Here is a 13,933-nt window from a genome sequence, read left to right on the forward strand (position 1 = left end):
AGAAAAATATGCAGCCAAGAATTCTTTATCCAGCAAGGCTGTCATTCAAAATACAAAGAGATATAAAAACTTTCCCAGACATACAAAAATTAAAAGTTTGTGACCACTAAACCAGCCCTGCAAGAAATTTTAAGGGGGACTTCCTGAGGGGAGAAAAGATGAAAAAAAAAAAAAATATATATATATATATATATATATATATATATATATATATATATATATATACCAAAAGCAACAAAGATTAGAAAGGACCAGAGAACACTACCAGAAACCAGAAACTCCAACTCTACAAGCATCATAATGGCAATAAATTCATATCTTTCAGTACTCACTCTAAATGTCAGTGGACTCAATGCTCCAATCCAAAGACATAGGGTAACAGAATGGATAAGAAAACAAGATCCATCTATATGCTGTTTACAAGAGACCCACTTTAGACCTAAAGACACCTTCACATTGAAAGTAAGGGGATGGAGAACCATCTGTCATGCTAATGGTCAACAAAAGAAAGCCGGAGTACCATACTTATATCAGACAATCTAGACTTTAAAATAAAGACTGTATCAAGAGATGCAGGAGGGCATTATATCATAATCAAGGGGACTATCCACCAAGAAGACCTAACAGTTGTAAACATTTATGCACCAAGTGTGAAAGCACCCAAATATATAAATCAATTAATCACAAATATAAAGAAACTCATCGATAGTAATACCATAATAGTAGGATACTTCAACATCCCACCCACAGAAATGGACAGATCATCTTATCAAAAAATCAACAAGGAAACAATGGCTTTGGATGACACACTGGACCAGATGGACTTAACAGATATATTCGGAACATTTCATCCTAAAGCAGCAGAATATACATTCTTCTCCAGTGCACATGGAATGTTCTCCAGAATAGACTACATGCTGGGACACAAATCAGCCCTAAGTAAATACAAAAAGATTGAGATCATACTGTGCATATTTTCAGATCACAACACTATGAAACTAGAAATCAACCACAAGAAAAAATGTGGAAAGGTAACAAATACTTGGAGACTGAAGAACATCCAACTAAAGAATGAATGGGCTAACCAAGCAGTTAAAGAGGAAATTAAAAAGTATATGGAAGTCAATGAAAATGATAACACCACAACCCAAAACCTCTGGGATGCAGCAAAGGCAGTCATAAGAGGAAAGTATATAGCAATCCAGGCCTTCCTAAAGAAGGAAGAAGGATCTCAGATACACAACCTAAACTTATGCCTTAACGAACTGGAAAAAGAACAGCAAATAAAACCCAAAGCCAGCAGAAGAAAGGGAATAATAAAGATTATTTATTATTAATGCTATTGAAATCAATGCTATCTGAACCAAAAAACAGTAGAACAGATCAATGAAACCAGAAGCGGATTCTTTGAAAGAATTAACAAAATTGATAAACCCCTAGCCAATTTGATCAAAAAGAAAAAGGTAAGGGCCCAAATAAATAAAATCAAGAATGAAAGAGGAGAGATCACAACCAACACAACAGAAATGAAAACAATAATAAGAGAATATTATGAGCAATTATATGCCAATAAAATGGGTAATCTGGAAGAAATGGAAAAATTCCTAGAACATATACACTACCAAAACTGAAACAGGAAGAAATAGAAAATTTGAATACACCTGTAACCAGTAAGGAAATCAAATTAGCAATCAAAAATCTGCCAAAAAACAAGAGTCCATGGCCAGATGGCTTTCCAGGGGAATTCTACCAAACATTGAAGGAAGAGTTAACACCTACTCTCTTGAAGCTGTTCCAAAAAATATAAATGGAAGGAAAACTTCCAAACTCTTTCTATGAATCCAGCATTACCTTGATTCCAAACCAGACAGTTACCCCACTAAAAAGGAGAACTATACACCAATTTCCCTGCTGAACATGGATGCAAAAATCCTCAACAAGATATTAGCCAACTGGATCCAACAATACATTAAAAATGTTATTCACCACGACCAAGTGGGATTTATACCTGGGATGCAGGGCTGGTTCAATATCCACAAAACAATTAACATGATTCATCACATCAATAAAAGAAAGGACAAGAACCATATGATCCTCTCAATAGATGCAGAGAAAGCATTTGACAAAATACAGCATCCTTTCTTGATAAAATCCCTCAAGAAAGTAGTGATACAAGGAGCATACCTCGAGATCATAAAAGTCATATATGAACGACCCAATGCTAATATCATCCTCAATGGGGAAAATCTGAGAGCTTTCCCCCTAAGATCAGGAGCAAGACAGGGATGTTCACTCTCACCACTGTTATTCAACATAGTATTGGAAGTCTTAGCCTCTGCAGTCAGATGACACAAAGAAATAAAAGGCATCCAAATTGGCCAGAGGGAGGTCAGACTTCCACTCTTCACAGATGACATGATACTCTATATGGAGAACCCAAAAGATTCGACTAAAAAACTGCTAGAACTGATTCATGAATTCAGCAAATTTGCAGCATATAAAATCAATGCACAGAAATCGGTTGCATTCCTATACACCAACAATGAAACGACAGAAGGAGAAATCAAGGAATTGATCCCATTTACAGTTGCACAAAAAACCATAAAATACCTAGGAATAAATCTCACCAAAGAGGTGACAAATCTATATACTGAAAACTATAGAAAGCTTATGAAGGAAACTGAAGAAGACACAAAAAAATGGAAAAAGATTCCATGCTCCTGGATAGGAAGAACATATTGTTAAAATGTGGATACTACCCAAAGCAATCTACATATTCAATGCAATCCCTATCAAAGTAACAACAGCATTCTTCACGGAGCTAGAAAAAAATAATCCTAAAATTTGTATGGAACCTAAAAAGGCCCCAAATAGCCAAAGCAATATTGAAAAAGAAAACCAAAGCAGGAGGCATCACAATCCCATACTTCAAGCTATACTACAAAGCTGTAATCATCAAGACAGTATGGTACTGGCACAAGAACAGATACTCAGATCGATGTAACAGAATAGAGAACCCAGAAATGGACACACAAACATATGGCCATCTAATCTTTGACAAAGCAGGAAAGAATATCCAATGGAATAAAGACAGTCTCCTCAGCAAGTGGTGCTGGGAAAACTGGACAGCGACATGCAGAAGAATGACCCTGGACCACTTTCTTACACCATACACAAAAATAAACTCAAAATGGATGAAAGACCTCAATGTAAGACAGGAAGCCAACAGAATCCTCGAGGAGAAAGCACGAAAAACTTCTTTGATCTTGCCCGCAGCAACTTCTTACTCAACATGTCTCTGGAGACAAGGGAAACAAAAGCAAAAATGAACTACTGGGACCTCATCAAAATAAAAGGCTTCTGCACAGCGAAGGGAACAATCAGCAAAACTAAAAGGCAACCAACAGAATGGGAGAAGATATTTGCAAATGACATATCGGATAAAGGGTTAGTTTCCAAAATGTATAAAGAACTTATCAAACTCAACACCCAAAAAACAAATAATCCAATGAAGAAATGGGCAAAAGACATGAATAGACACTTCTCCAAAGAAGACATCCAAGTGGCCAACTGACACATGAAAAAATGCTCAACATCACTCATAATCAGGGAAATAAAAATCAAAGCCACAATGAGATACCACCTTACACCTGTCAGAATAGCTAACATTAACAACTCAGGAAACAATAGATACTGGTGAGGATGCAGAGAAAGAGGATCTCTTTTGCATTGTTGGTGGGAATGTAAGCTGGTGCAGACACTCTGGAAAACAGTATGGAGGTTCCTAAAAAAACTAAAAATAGAACTACTCTATGACCCAGCAATTGCACTACTAGGTATTTATCCACGGGATACAGGGGTGCTGTTTCGAAGGGACACATGCACCTCCATGTTTATAGCAGCACTATCAACAATAGCCAAAGTATGGAAAGAGCCCAATGTCCATCGATGGATGAATGGATAAAGAAGATATGATGTATATATGTATACAAAGGAGTATTTCTCGGCAATCAAAAAGAATGGAATTTTGCCATTTGCAACTACGTGGATGGAACTAGAGGGTATTATGCTAAGTGAAACGAGTCAGTCAGAGAAAGACAAAAATCATATGACTTCACTCATGAGGACTTTAAGAGAAAAACAGTTGAAAATAAGGGAAGGGAAACAAAAATAATATAAAAATGGGGAGGGAGACAAAAAGGAAGAGACTCTTAAATATAAAGAACAAACTGAGGGTTACTGGAGGGGTCATGGGAGGGGGGGATGGGCTTAATGGGTAAGGAGCATTAAGCAATCTACTCCTGAAATCATTATTTCACTATATGCTAACCAAGTTGGATGTAAATTATAAAAAATAAAAAATAATATAAAAAAATGTTTCTGCAAGAGTGGCCAGAAATGTAAAGAGAAAGCAGGTTGTGTGTGTGTGTGTGTGTGTGTGTGTGTGTGCGCGCGCACGTGTGTGCATGTTCTCACTTGAAGCAAATGAAAAGTAGTGTACATGGCTAGTGTGCTAAACTATACCATGCAGCAAAGTGGCTATAAAATGAAGGAGGGGGTTTGACAGCTTGCCAGATGGGCCTGCACAATAGGTAGTTATCTAGGGAGAGGCAGTATTTACTTTTTCTATTGATGAAACAATCTGAATATTCTCAAATACTTACCAAAAAAAAATCAAGAAGAGAAGAAGGGAATAAAGGTAAAAGTGTGCTGGTAAAGAAATCCCTGGGAAGACAGAAAAGCATTGAATCAGGAGAGAGATGAGGATATTAGATTTTATTTGCAGGAGAAACTCATCCAGTTGTGTATTTTTCCCTTTTCTTTCTTCTGTTGTTTGTTGTTGTTTGTTTTACTTTTTCTTTTTTTTTTTTAATTTTGTCTTTATTTATTTATTTATTTTGTCTTTTTGAGGAAGTTGATCCAGTTCCTATCTAATGCATTTTATTTCCTCTCTGACATGAGAACAAAGATCATCTGAGAGTGAGGGGATTAAATGGAATTTAACAGGATTGGGAAAGGAGTGAAAGAGCTATCAGGGCAATAGAAAATAAACCACAATAGGGGACTTAGGATTTCCAGGTGGTGGGGAAGTGTGGTTTGATACCATTGTCTCCAGAATGAAATGAAGAAATGAAGACCCCAATTCCATTGCCTGCACATATGTGAGCAGTGAGTACTGAGAACTAAATTACAGGAGAGATCAGTTCTTTATTTAGTTGCAATATGGTCCTACATTAAACTTTATGTTACTTTTTTATTATCCACTAAGTATTCACAATATCCAATGACAATAGAATCTGAAAGTGGAAAAAAAATTAAACAATAAAAGCTATTTTTATCAGCAAGTAGATACATAAATGTCATAAAGTTCCTTTTCACTTTCTAAAAATTCAATTCTCCCCTAACAGCTTGTGCCATTCCTAAATCCTTTTAGAATAGTTGCTATATTTTTTTACTTAGTATTCACTTACAATTATGTGTATATAGAGATATTCACAGACATATCATATATAAAAAGACATCTCGGAAAAGACCAATTTTATCTTCTTATGTTTAGACACTTTGATATGCATACACTTTCCAGTTTTTCAACAGTCTTTGTTGTAGAATCTATTTGTATATCCATGTTTTTTCCAAATATTTTACTATGAGAAAGTTTTGTAATCTTAACATCTGTTCAATTAAAAAAAAACTCATGTGCTACAATATGCTGTACCTGTACATCAAAACTACAGTATATAAAAAAGAATTTGCATACTTAGAAACAAATTAGCTCTTCTATTAAACTACTGGAATGTGAAATTTCAACAGGTGATACAAAGAATGTCTTGCTATACAAACATTTCTAGAAAACAAAGTATTTACTTCCTCTAACTGCAGGTGAAGGTATTTAGAATGAAGAATAAGAAACAAAGCTTCTAACTGAATTTTCCATTTATAGTCTACAAATTTAAATTTAAATTTTCTGGTAGATAGAATTAGATAAAACTTACAGTAAATAAAAGCAAGGTGTGTTTTTGAGTCTAAAGTTAAGATGAAGAAGCACTTTAACCATTGCAAAGTAACATTGGAAATGCACAAAAACAGAAATAAATGTGTATACAGTAATAGATGATATATAGCAACAAGCATGATCTTCAGAATTAAACTCTTAAAAAATTTTTTTAATGTTTATTTATTTTTGAGAGAGAGACAGAGTGAATGGGGGCGGGGTAGTGAGAGAGGGAGACATAGAATCCAAAACAGGCTCCAGGCTCTGAGCCATCAGCACAGAGCTTGAGGCGAGGCTCAAACTTATGAGCCATGAGATCTTGACCTGAGCTGAAGTCAGACGCTCAACCTACTGAGCCACCCACGCACTCCCAGAATTAAACTCTTGAAATATAGTTTCACTAGAAAGTAAAATAAGTGCTCTTACATTTGGGTTCCCCAAAACAATTTCATACAACTCTTATTTATATGAATAATTTAAGGAACTGTAGAAGACAAATGATATATGTGGCATAAGAATTATGCTTAAAATATTCAAAAAAATTCCCTAAGAGTTCAATATTCAATAATTTGATTCACTAAAAGAATCAGTGTCTGTAGGATTTCACAATTGATAACAACAACAATAAAAAAGATCTGAAAGGCAATGTTATATTAAAAACATTCCAGATCTATTTTGAAAAATCAGGTCTATCTTTTAATCCAGATAATTAAAGTCAACTTCTAGATCATAGTGTCCCTCCAAAATATTTTGTTTATTTATTTAATCTGTCATGATCAACTTCTATAATATGGACCACTATATTCTATGTACCATATGAAAAGATGGAAATACTGAGAATAGTTCTTACCCGTATATTGCACTCTAATTCTCTCAGAAACATATACTCTGTAATAAGAAAACAAGTTTCATGGTAGGGATTTGTACATAGGTATTTGTATGGATGTGGGGAGAGGTATTCATAGTAGACTTACACTACAATACCATTTACAGTAAGTCTAAGAGAATTTTCCAGAATAGATCATATTGGCCTGTACTTTTAGAGTTAGCCCCCCTGTGGAGATGGAAGTTGAAGGATATAGAACATACAATGCTATAGAGATAGAAAAGTTCTTGATAAGGTATCCTCGGTTAGTTATAAATGCATATATCTGGAACATTAGAAATGCAGGCTAATGTGAGGAAACTCCATTGACTAGTGATGAACCAATATGAGGTATTAAATTCTGGTTAATTAAATTTTTTAAAGTTTATTTATTTATTTTGAGAGAGCAAGCATGAGTGGGGGAGAGGCAGAAAGAGGGGTAGAGAGAGAATCCCAAGCAGACTCTGAGCTTTGGAGTGAAGCCCAACACAGGCTTTGATCCCACAAAGTGTGAGATCATGACCTGAGTAGAAGTCTAGAGTCAGATACTTAACTGATTAAGCCATTCATGCCCCTCTGGTTTATTAAAAAATTGTTTAAAAATTTAGAACATGAGGGGCGCCTGTGTGGCTCAGTGGTTAAGCATCAGACTCTTGGTTTCCACTTGGCTCATGATCTCACGGTTTGTGAGTTTGAGCCCCACATCAGGCTCCAGTCTGACAGTGCAGAGCCTGCTTGGAATTCTCTCTCTCCCTCTCTCCCTGCCCCTCCTCCACTCATTCTCATTCTCCCTTTCTCTCAAAAACAAAACAAACAAAAAGAAAACGTTAAAAAATCTAAAAAAACCTAGAGGGTATTTTTTATTTTGAAATAATCATAAATATGCAGGAATCTGCAAACATAGTACAGAGAATCCTGTTGACCTATCTCCATTCTTTCTCTAATAGTGCCATCTCACATAACTATTTCACAAAAGGAAAATAAGGAAATTGATATTGGTAGAATACTGTTAGACTACAGATTATATTCATATATCAACAGCTTTTACACGCACTTATTTGAGTTTATGTGTGTGTAATTCTATGAAACTTTCCCATATATCGATTTGGTTTACCACCACCACAACCAAGAAACAGCACTTCATCATCTCAAAGAAACTCCTTTATACTACCTCTTTGTAGTAACACCAACCCTACTCTTCTTAAACTATTTACATTAACAGCTAATCTGTTTTCCATCCCTATGTTGGCTTAAAAACTTGATATAAATGAAATGTATAGTATGCAGCCTTTTGAGACTGGCATTTCTACTCATCCTGGGTCCTTTAAGATCCATGGAGGTGATTGTATGTTTCAACAGTTCATTCCTTTTTACTCCTGTGTAATATTTATGGTATAGATACACCATGGTTTGTTAAACCATTTTAGTTGAAGAACAACAGGGTTATTTACAATTTTAGGTTACAAATAAACCTTCCATGAACATCCATGTACAATTTGTGTGTGTGAACATAAGGCTTCATTTCTCTGAGATAAATCCCAGGAATAGGACTTCTAGGTCATATAGTAAGTGCATTTTAGTTTTACAAGAGATTGCCCAAATACTGTCTGTTATACCATTATACAGTCTTATCAGCAATTTATGAGAAATTCAATATATCCTTTACCTGGCCAACATTCAGTATTATCATTATCTCATTAACTTAATCTTTCGAATATGCCATGATTTTAATTTTCATTTCTTTAATGCTTAATGATATTGAACATATTCATATGCTTACTTGCTATCAGTATGTCATCTTTGGTGAAATATCTGCTCACAGTATTTGTCTACTTTTAATTGAATTTCTTGCTTTTTTTCTAAGTTTCAAGTTTTTTAAATATTAAAGATGTTTATTTTCTGTCCTGTAGGTGGTTTGCAAATATTTCCTCCCAGTTGTAGCTTGTTTTTCCATCTTCTCAACAGGGTCTTTCATGGAGCATACATTTTAAATTTTGATGAAGTGTAACTTATCAATATTTTCTTTTACAGATCATGAGATGCCATGCTTAATATTTGTTGAAATGTCACCCATACTTCACTTAATTGTCTTTGTAAATTTGCCAAAATCCAATTGTGCATACTTGTATGGGTCTATTTCTAGTTTTTCTGCTCCTTCTTTGATCTCTGTGTCTATCCATTTTCAATACCACCTTGTCTTGATTGCTACAGATACATAGTATTACTAAAATTAGATAGTTTCCTCTCATATTTTTTTAAACAATTGTCTTAGGTATTCTAGTATATTTTAATTTCCATGTCAAGTTTAGAATATGTTTATATATTGAAAAAAAAAACCAACTTTGCTGGGATTCTAATAGTCATTGTGCCCATCTGAAATATGAGTCTGGGGGACAGTTGACATATTAACTATATCACGTCTTCCAAATCATGAGCACAATATGTGTCTTCCTTTATTAACTTTTTTGGTGATTTTTCTGCATACAAATTCTGTACATGTTTTGTTAGATTTACATCTGAGTATTTCATGTCCTTTGAAACAATTTTAAATGGTAAAGTATTTTAAATATTGGTTTCCAAATGTTCATTTTTAGTACATGGAAATACAACTGATTCTTGTATGTTTTTATTATGTCCTGTGACTTTGTTGAATTAGATTATTACTTCTAGATTTTAAGTCCCTCATGATTTTCTATATCAATTGATGTGATCAGTAGCTTATCAGTTTGGTTGATAATATTGATTGATTTTGAATATTTAAAGAATCTTGCATTTCTGGAATAAATCACACCTGGTCAGGGAGTATAATTATTATATATAATATATTTATTTTCTTTTATATGTTCTAAAGAAAAAATGTTTTTGAAAAAACATCCTTCAATACAAAAGCTTTCTTAATATTATTTATTACTTAAGAATCTTTAATGTATTTGTTTTAATCAATGAAGTCTTGCTTTCAAGATTATTTGTATGAATAGAATTTACTAAGCTTCTCAAAAAGTAGCTAGATATCCTATGTGTTGACATGTTTTAAAAGTTTGAATACCTTCTATAGCATTTAAAAATGCTCTGTGTGATCCATCCATACGTCTTCTTGTGTTAAATTTAAATAAAAATATGCGATTCCGTATTTAAACTCTTCCTTCTTTAAAGGATTATTAAAATAATTTCCATTTTCTGAGTGTGAGAATGTTTGCTTGCATTTATCAATTAATGATGATGATGATATTTAAATAGTATTCCAATGATTTTTTTTTTTTTTTGGTAATACATTTAGTAGGAGATGCCTAGCTTATGTGTTAGTTAACAGAATCTCCATGTAGGTCAATGGCTAAAGCATTGGAAAAGATTTAGATTATTTTGTTTTAATTATTTTGCTTTTAATATACAGGCCTATTTGCCAGCAACAAATGGGTAGTTACTATTGGTAACATAAAATTGGTAGTTCCAATTTATAACATGAGGAAAGCAATGCCCCAAAAAGCTAATTAATTTTCTATTTTATGATGAAATTTGTAACGAAACCCATGTTTGCCAAACTCACTTTCTACTTCCTTTATTAAAAGAAAAGTATTATAATTCAACTTGTTATAGCACAATTATAACATTTCCTTAGTGTCTCAGAATGATGTAATCATTTTAGTCTGTTGTATTAGTAATTTATTGCCATAATATTTCTCCGTGAAAAGGCACCACAAAACTGGGTATTTTAAGCAATAATTCACTGTTCTTGGTATGTTAAAAATTAGCCTGTGGGAAGGGGTTCTTACTGTAGCTGCTGGTCTCCCTTAAGCACTGCTAATGAAGCTAGGTGGCTTTGCCTCTGGGAGTCCTATGGTTCTTGGCTGGGTTACCTCAGCTCTCTTCCATGTGGTATTTATCCTACAGCTACACAGTACTGACTTACTTTCATGAATAAGACAAAGGTCTAGGAGAAAGTGTATAAAATCCTGTTGAGGCTTAGTTTCAGAAATAACACTGCAAAAAAGTCATCTGGCTATTTCAGATTCAAGGAGTGAAGATATAGACTCTGCTCTTTGATAAGGGAATCTGAAAAGATATACTTAAAATGAATGAATATAGAAATGTGTAGAGAATTTGGGCAATATTCAATCATAGCTGACATAATTATGAGGCAGGGAAACTGAAGGAACCCCATGAGTGAAAAAAAGCTTTTTGTTTGTTTGTTTTTGTTTTGTTGCTTCCTATCCAGTTTCTATTCTTCCTAGGGCTTGCACTCCAACCCCACTCTACACATGCTTTGAAATACAAATAACATGTTTTCCTTGTAAGGAACCAAGAGATAATGGTATCTTTGGAGGCTTCCAGCACTATACAGAACATCTAAGGTGTGACCAGGCAGGGTCTTCATAAAAGTTCTCTAAGACCACTGACTCCAACCACCTTGACACCAAATCCCCTGGTTTCAGGGAATTAGTGACTTATGAAGGACACCTGGACCCTCTCCTTATTCTGCCCAATTCCTGGATGCCTAAGAGGACATGTGCACCAGACCACAATTGCCAGTAAAAACCCCAGACCTCAAGCAAGACAGACTCATTCTATTTTCCTTTCCAAGTCTCTTGGATGCTCTCTCCTTATCCATCTCTCTCCCTCTGTCTCTCCATATATAAAGATGTGTATATATACACACACACACACACACACACACACACACACACACACATACACATACATATGTATGTATATATACATATATATGTATATATGTGTGTGTGTGTATATATATGCATATATGTATATGTATGTAAATCTCTGTGAGATTTACAAACTGCTGGTTCACGTTTGATTTCTATCTTGCTTGAAGCCAAGGACTTCTGGCTAGTTCTTCAGGACCCCCTCTGGGTCCTCAGACCAGCCTGCCTGCATCAATTATACCATATCTCAAGTTATTTATTTCCAAATTTCATTTCACACTTAAAATTTAGAGTCATATGCACTCTTGTTAAATAATTAGTCACACTTTTTATCAAAAGCTAAAACTAAGAAAACAGTAAATGTTTTATGACTTTATTTTTATGAATCAGAGAATTGTATAACTTTGTATTTTACTGGAGAAATTGGAATATTTCCATCTATGATTTTTGTGGACTCTTTACCACCACCACCACCACCACCATCATCATTTTTCTACCCATAATGTACAGGGAAGTCATTTGTTATTTCCCCTAAGAAAATTAACTTTTATCAAGTATCATCAAACATATTTTACCATTATTAATTCTCCTGATCTTTAAGCTGTACCAAAGAGAAATAAGACAAAAGAGCCTAGGCATCAGGGACTTCCAAATCTATGTTTGAATCTCAACTTCTTATAGTGTTTTTGTTTTTGTTTTTATGTTTATTTATTTATTTATGTAGAGTGTATGGGAGGGGCAGAGAGAGAGGATGAGAGAGAATCACAAGCAGGCTCTGCTCTGTCAGCACAGAGACCCATGCAGGGCTTGATTCCATAAACCTTGAGATGATGACCTGAGTCCTGATGTCCAACCAACTGAGCCACCCAGGTACCCCTCTTATACTGGTTTTGATATTGGTAAAGCATTTTTCTGTTTGAGGGTTTTTTTTTAATGTAGGCTCCATGCCCAGCGCAAAGCTCAACAAGAGACTTGAACTTAAGACCCTGAGATCAAGACCTGAACTGAGATCAAGAGACCAACCCTTAACCAACAGAGCCACCCAGGTGCCCCTCTCTGTGAGATTTACAAACTGAAGCAATTCTCAATTTTCTGTTTATAATTTTTAAGGGTTGAAATTTAAATATAGGTTCTCCTAATACACAATCTTTGAATACATGCTCTCTGCAGTATTTGAGTTGCATTTATTACTTGTGATTTTTTTGCTTGTTTTCCAATCTGCACTGCACTGCTGGGAAAACTTTGATTTTTTTCTGAATCTACTGAGAATTATGGCAGTTCAAATACTGAGAATGACCTGAAAAGAATTCTCATCTCCAATTGTATTAACAGCTTGCCACTTTTACTGATTAACTGTACATTGCCCAGTATGTGCCAGATACTTAAGAATTTATATAAATGATCATTTTTTTTCCTGTTTTTGTGATGCAAAAGGATGACTTAAACTTGAATTGCTGACATCCATTTCAAAGACAATTATGTTGAAAAGCACATTACCAGCCACCGGGCTAGATAGAGTCAGACCACTCCCCTCTGCCTGAGTTTCTTTTGTTTTAGAAAATATGGTTGATTTCAATTACTCATCTTTGGGAGCACTTGTCTTTTCTGTTTCCTTCACTTTAAATCACCACTTTTATGTTTTAAATCTTATGATGTTCTTATGTTTTAAATACACCAATAAAGAATGAGCCTGTGAAATCGGAGGCCCCTACCCTTGACCCCAATAAAAACAGAAACCCTGTGCATGAGCTTTCTTGCTTTCTTTCTCTCTTTCTACCCCCCCCCCCCCCACCAGAGAGCCTCAGGTGTATTGTGTAATTTCCAGGTCTTGTAGCTAATAAACATTTATTTTTTCAAAGTTTCCTGATGGCTGTTGCTGAAGGGCATCTTGCAAGCAAGCACAGTAGGAACCCCAAGAGTCAGTCCAGTGGTTCTAACATTGGTTCGGAAAGAGATGTCTGTAGGAAGCTCAACGTAAGCCAGGTGAATGCTTTCAGGCATTTCTAGCTGGTAGCATTACCGTCAATAGGCCAAAACCAGCACAAAACAGTTGTGTGCATTGGGAATTATATTTGTCTCCTAGAATAAATTATTTCAATAACATCAACAGATAAAGGTTGGTATTTTTCTCCCGTAAAGGAATTACAAAGTGGGGAGACTATCATAGCTGTTATGGAAGGTCTGTGGTATCAACATTCCAGTTTCCTGTTGCACACGCATCATTTTAAGTGTGTTATTCTACTGTCAAGCTCATCTTATGTTCATGTGTTTTCCTGTGCAGCTTCAGTCATCATCTCTATGCTTCAAACAAAAACAGAAATAAGACAGCTTTTGAAAATGGTCATGAAGAAAAAAAGTCATCTTTATTTAAAGGACTTTCTTGGAAAACCAACCCAGTAATTTTCCTTATATCCAATT

General features: G+C 34.9%; 1 pseudogene; it reads right to left on the reverse strand.

The window, feature by feature from the left end:
• The window catches only part of LOC106975267 (endophilin-A1-like), a 30,042-nt pseudogene extending 18,026 nt beyond the window's left edge, over nt 1-12,016 (reverse strand).
• Nucleotides 12,017-13,933: the final 1,917 nt, after the last annotated feature.

The sequence above is a fragment of the Acinonyx jubatus genome, chromosome B2, assembly GCF_027475565.1.
Source record: "Acinonyx jubatus isolate Ajub_Pintada_27869175 chromosome B2, VMU_Ajub_asm_v1.0, whole genome shotgun sequence".
Taxonomy (NCBI): domain Eukaryota; kingdom Metazoa; phylum Chordata; class Mammalia; order Carnivora; family Felidae; genus Acinonyx; species Acinonyx jubatus.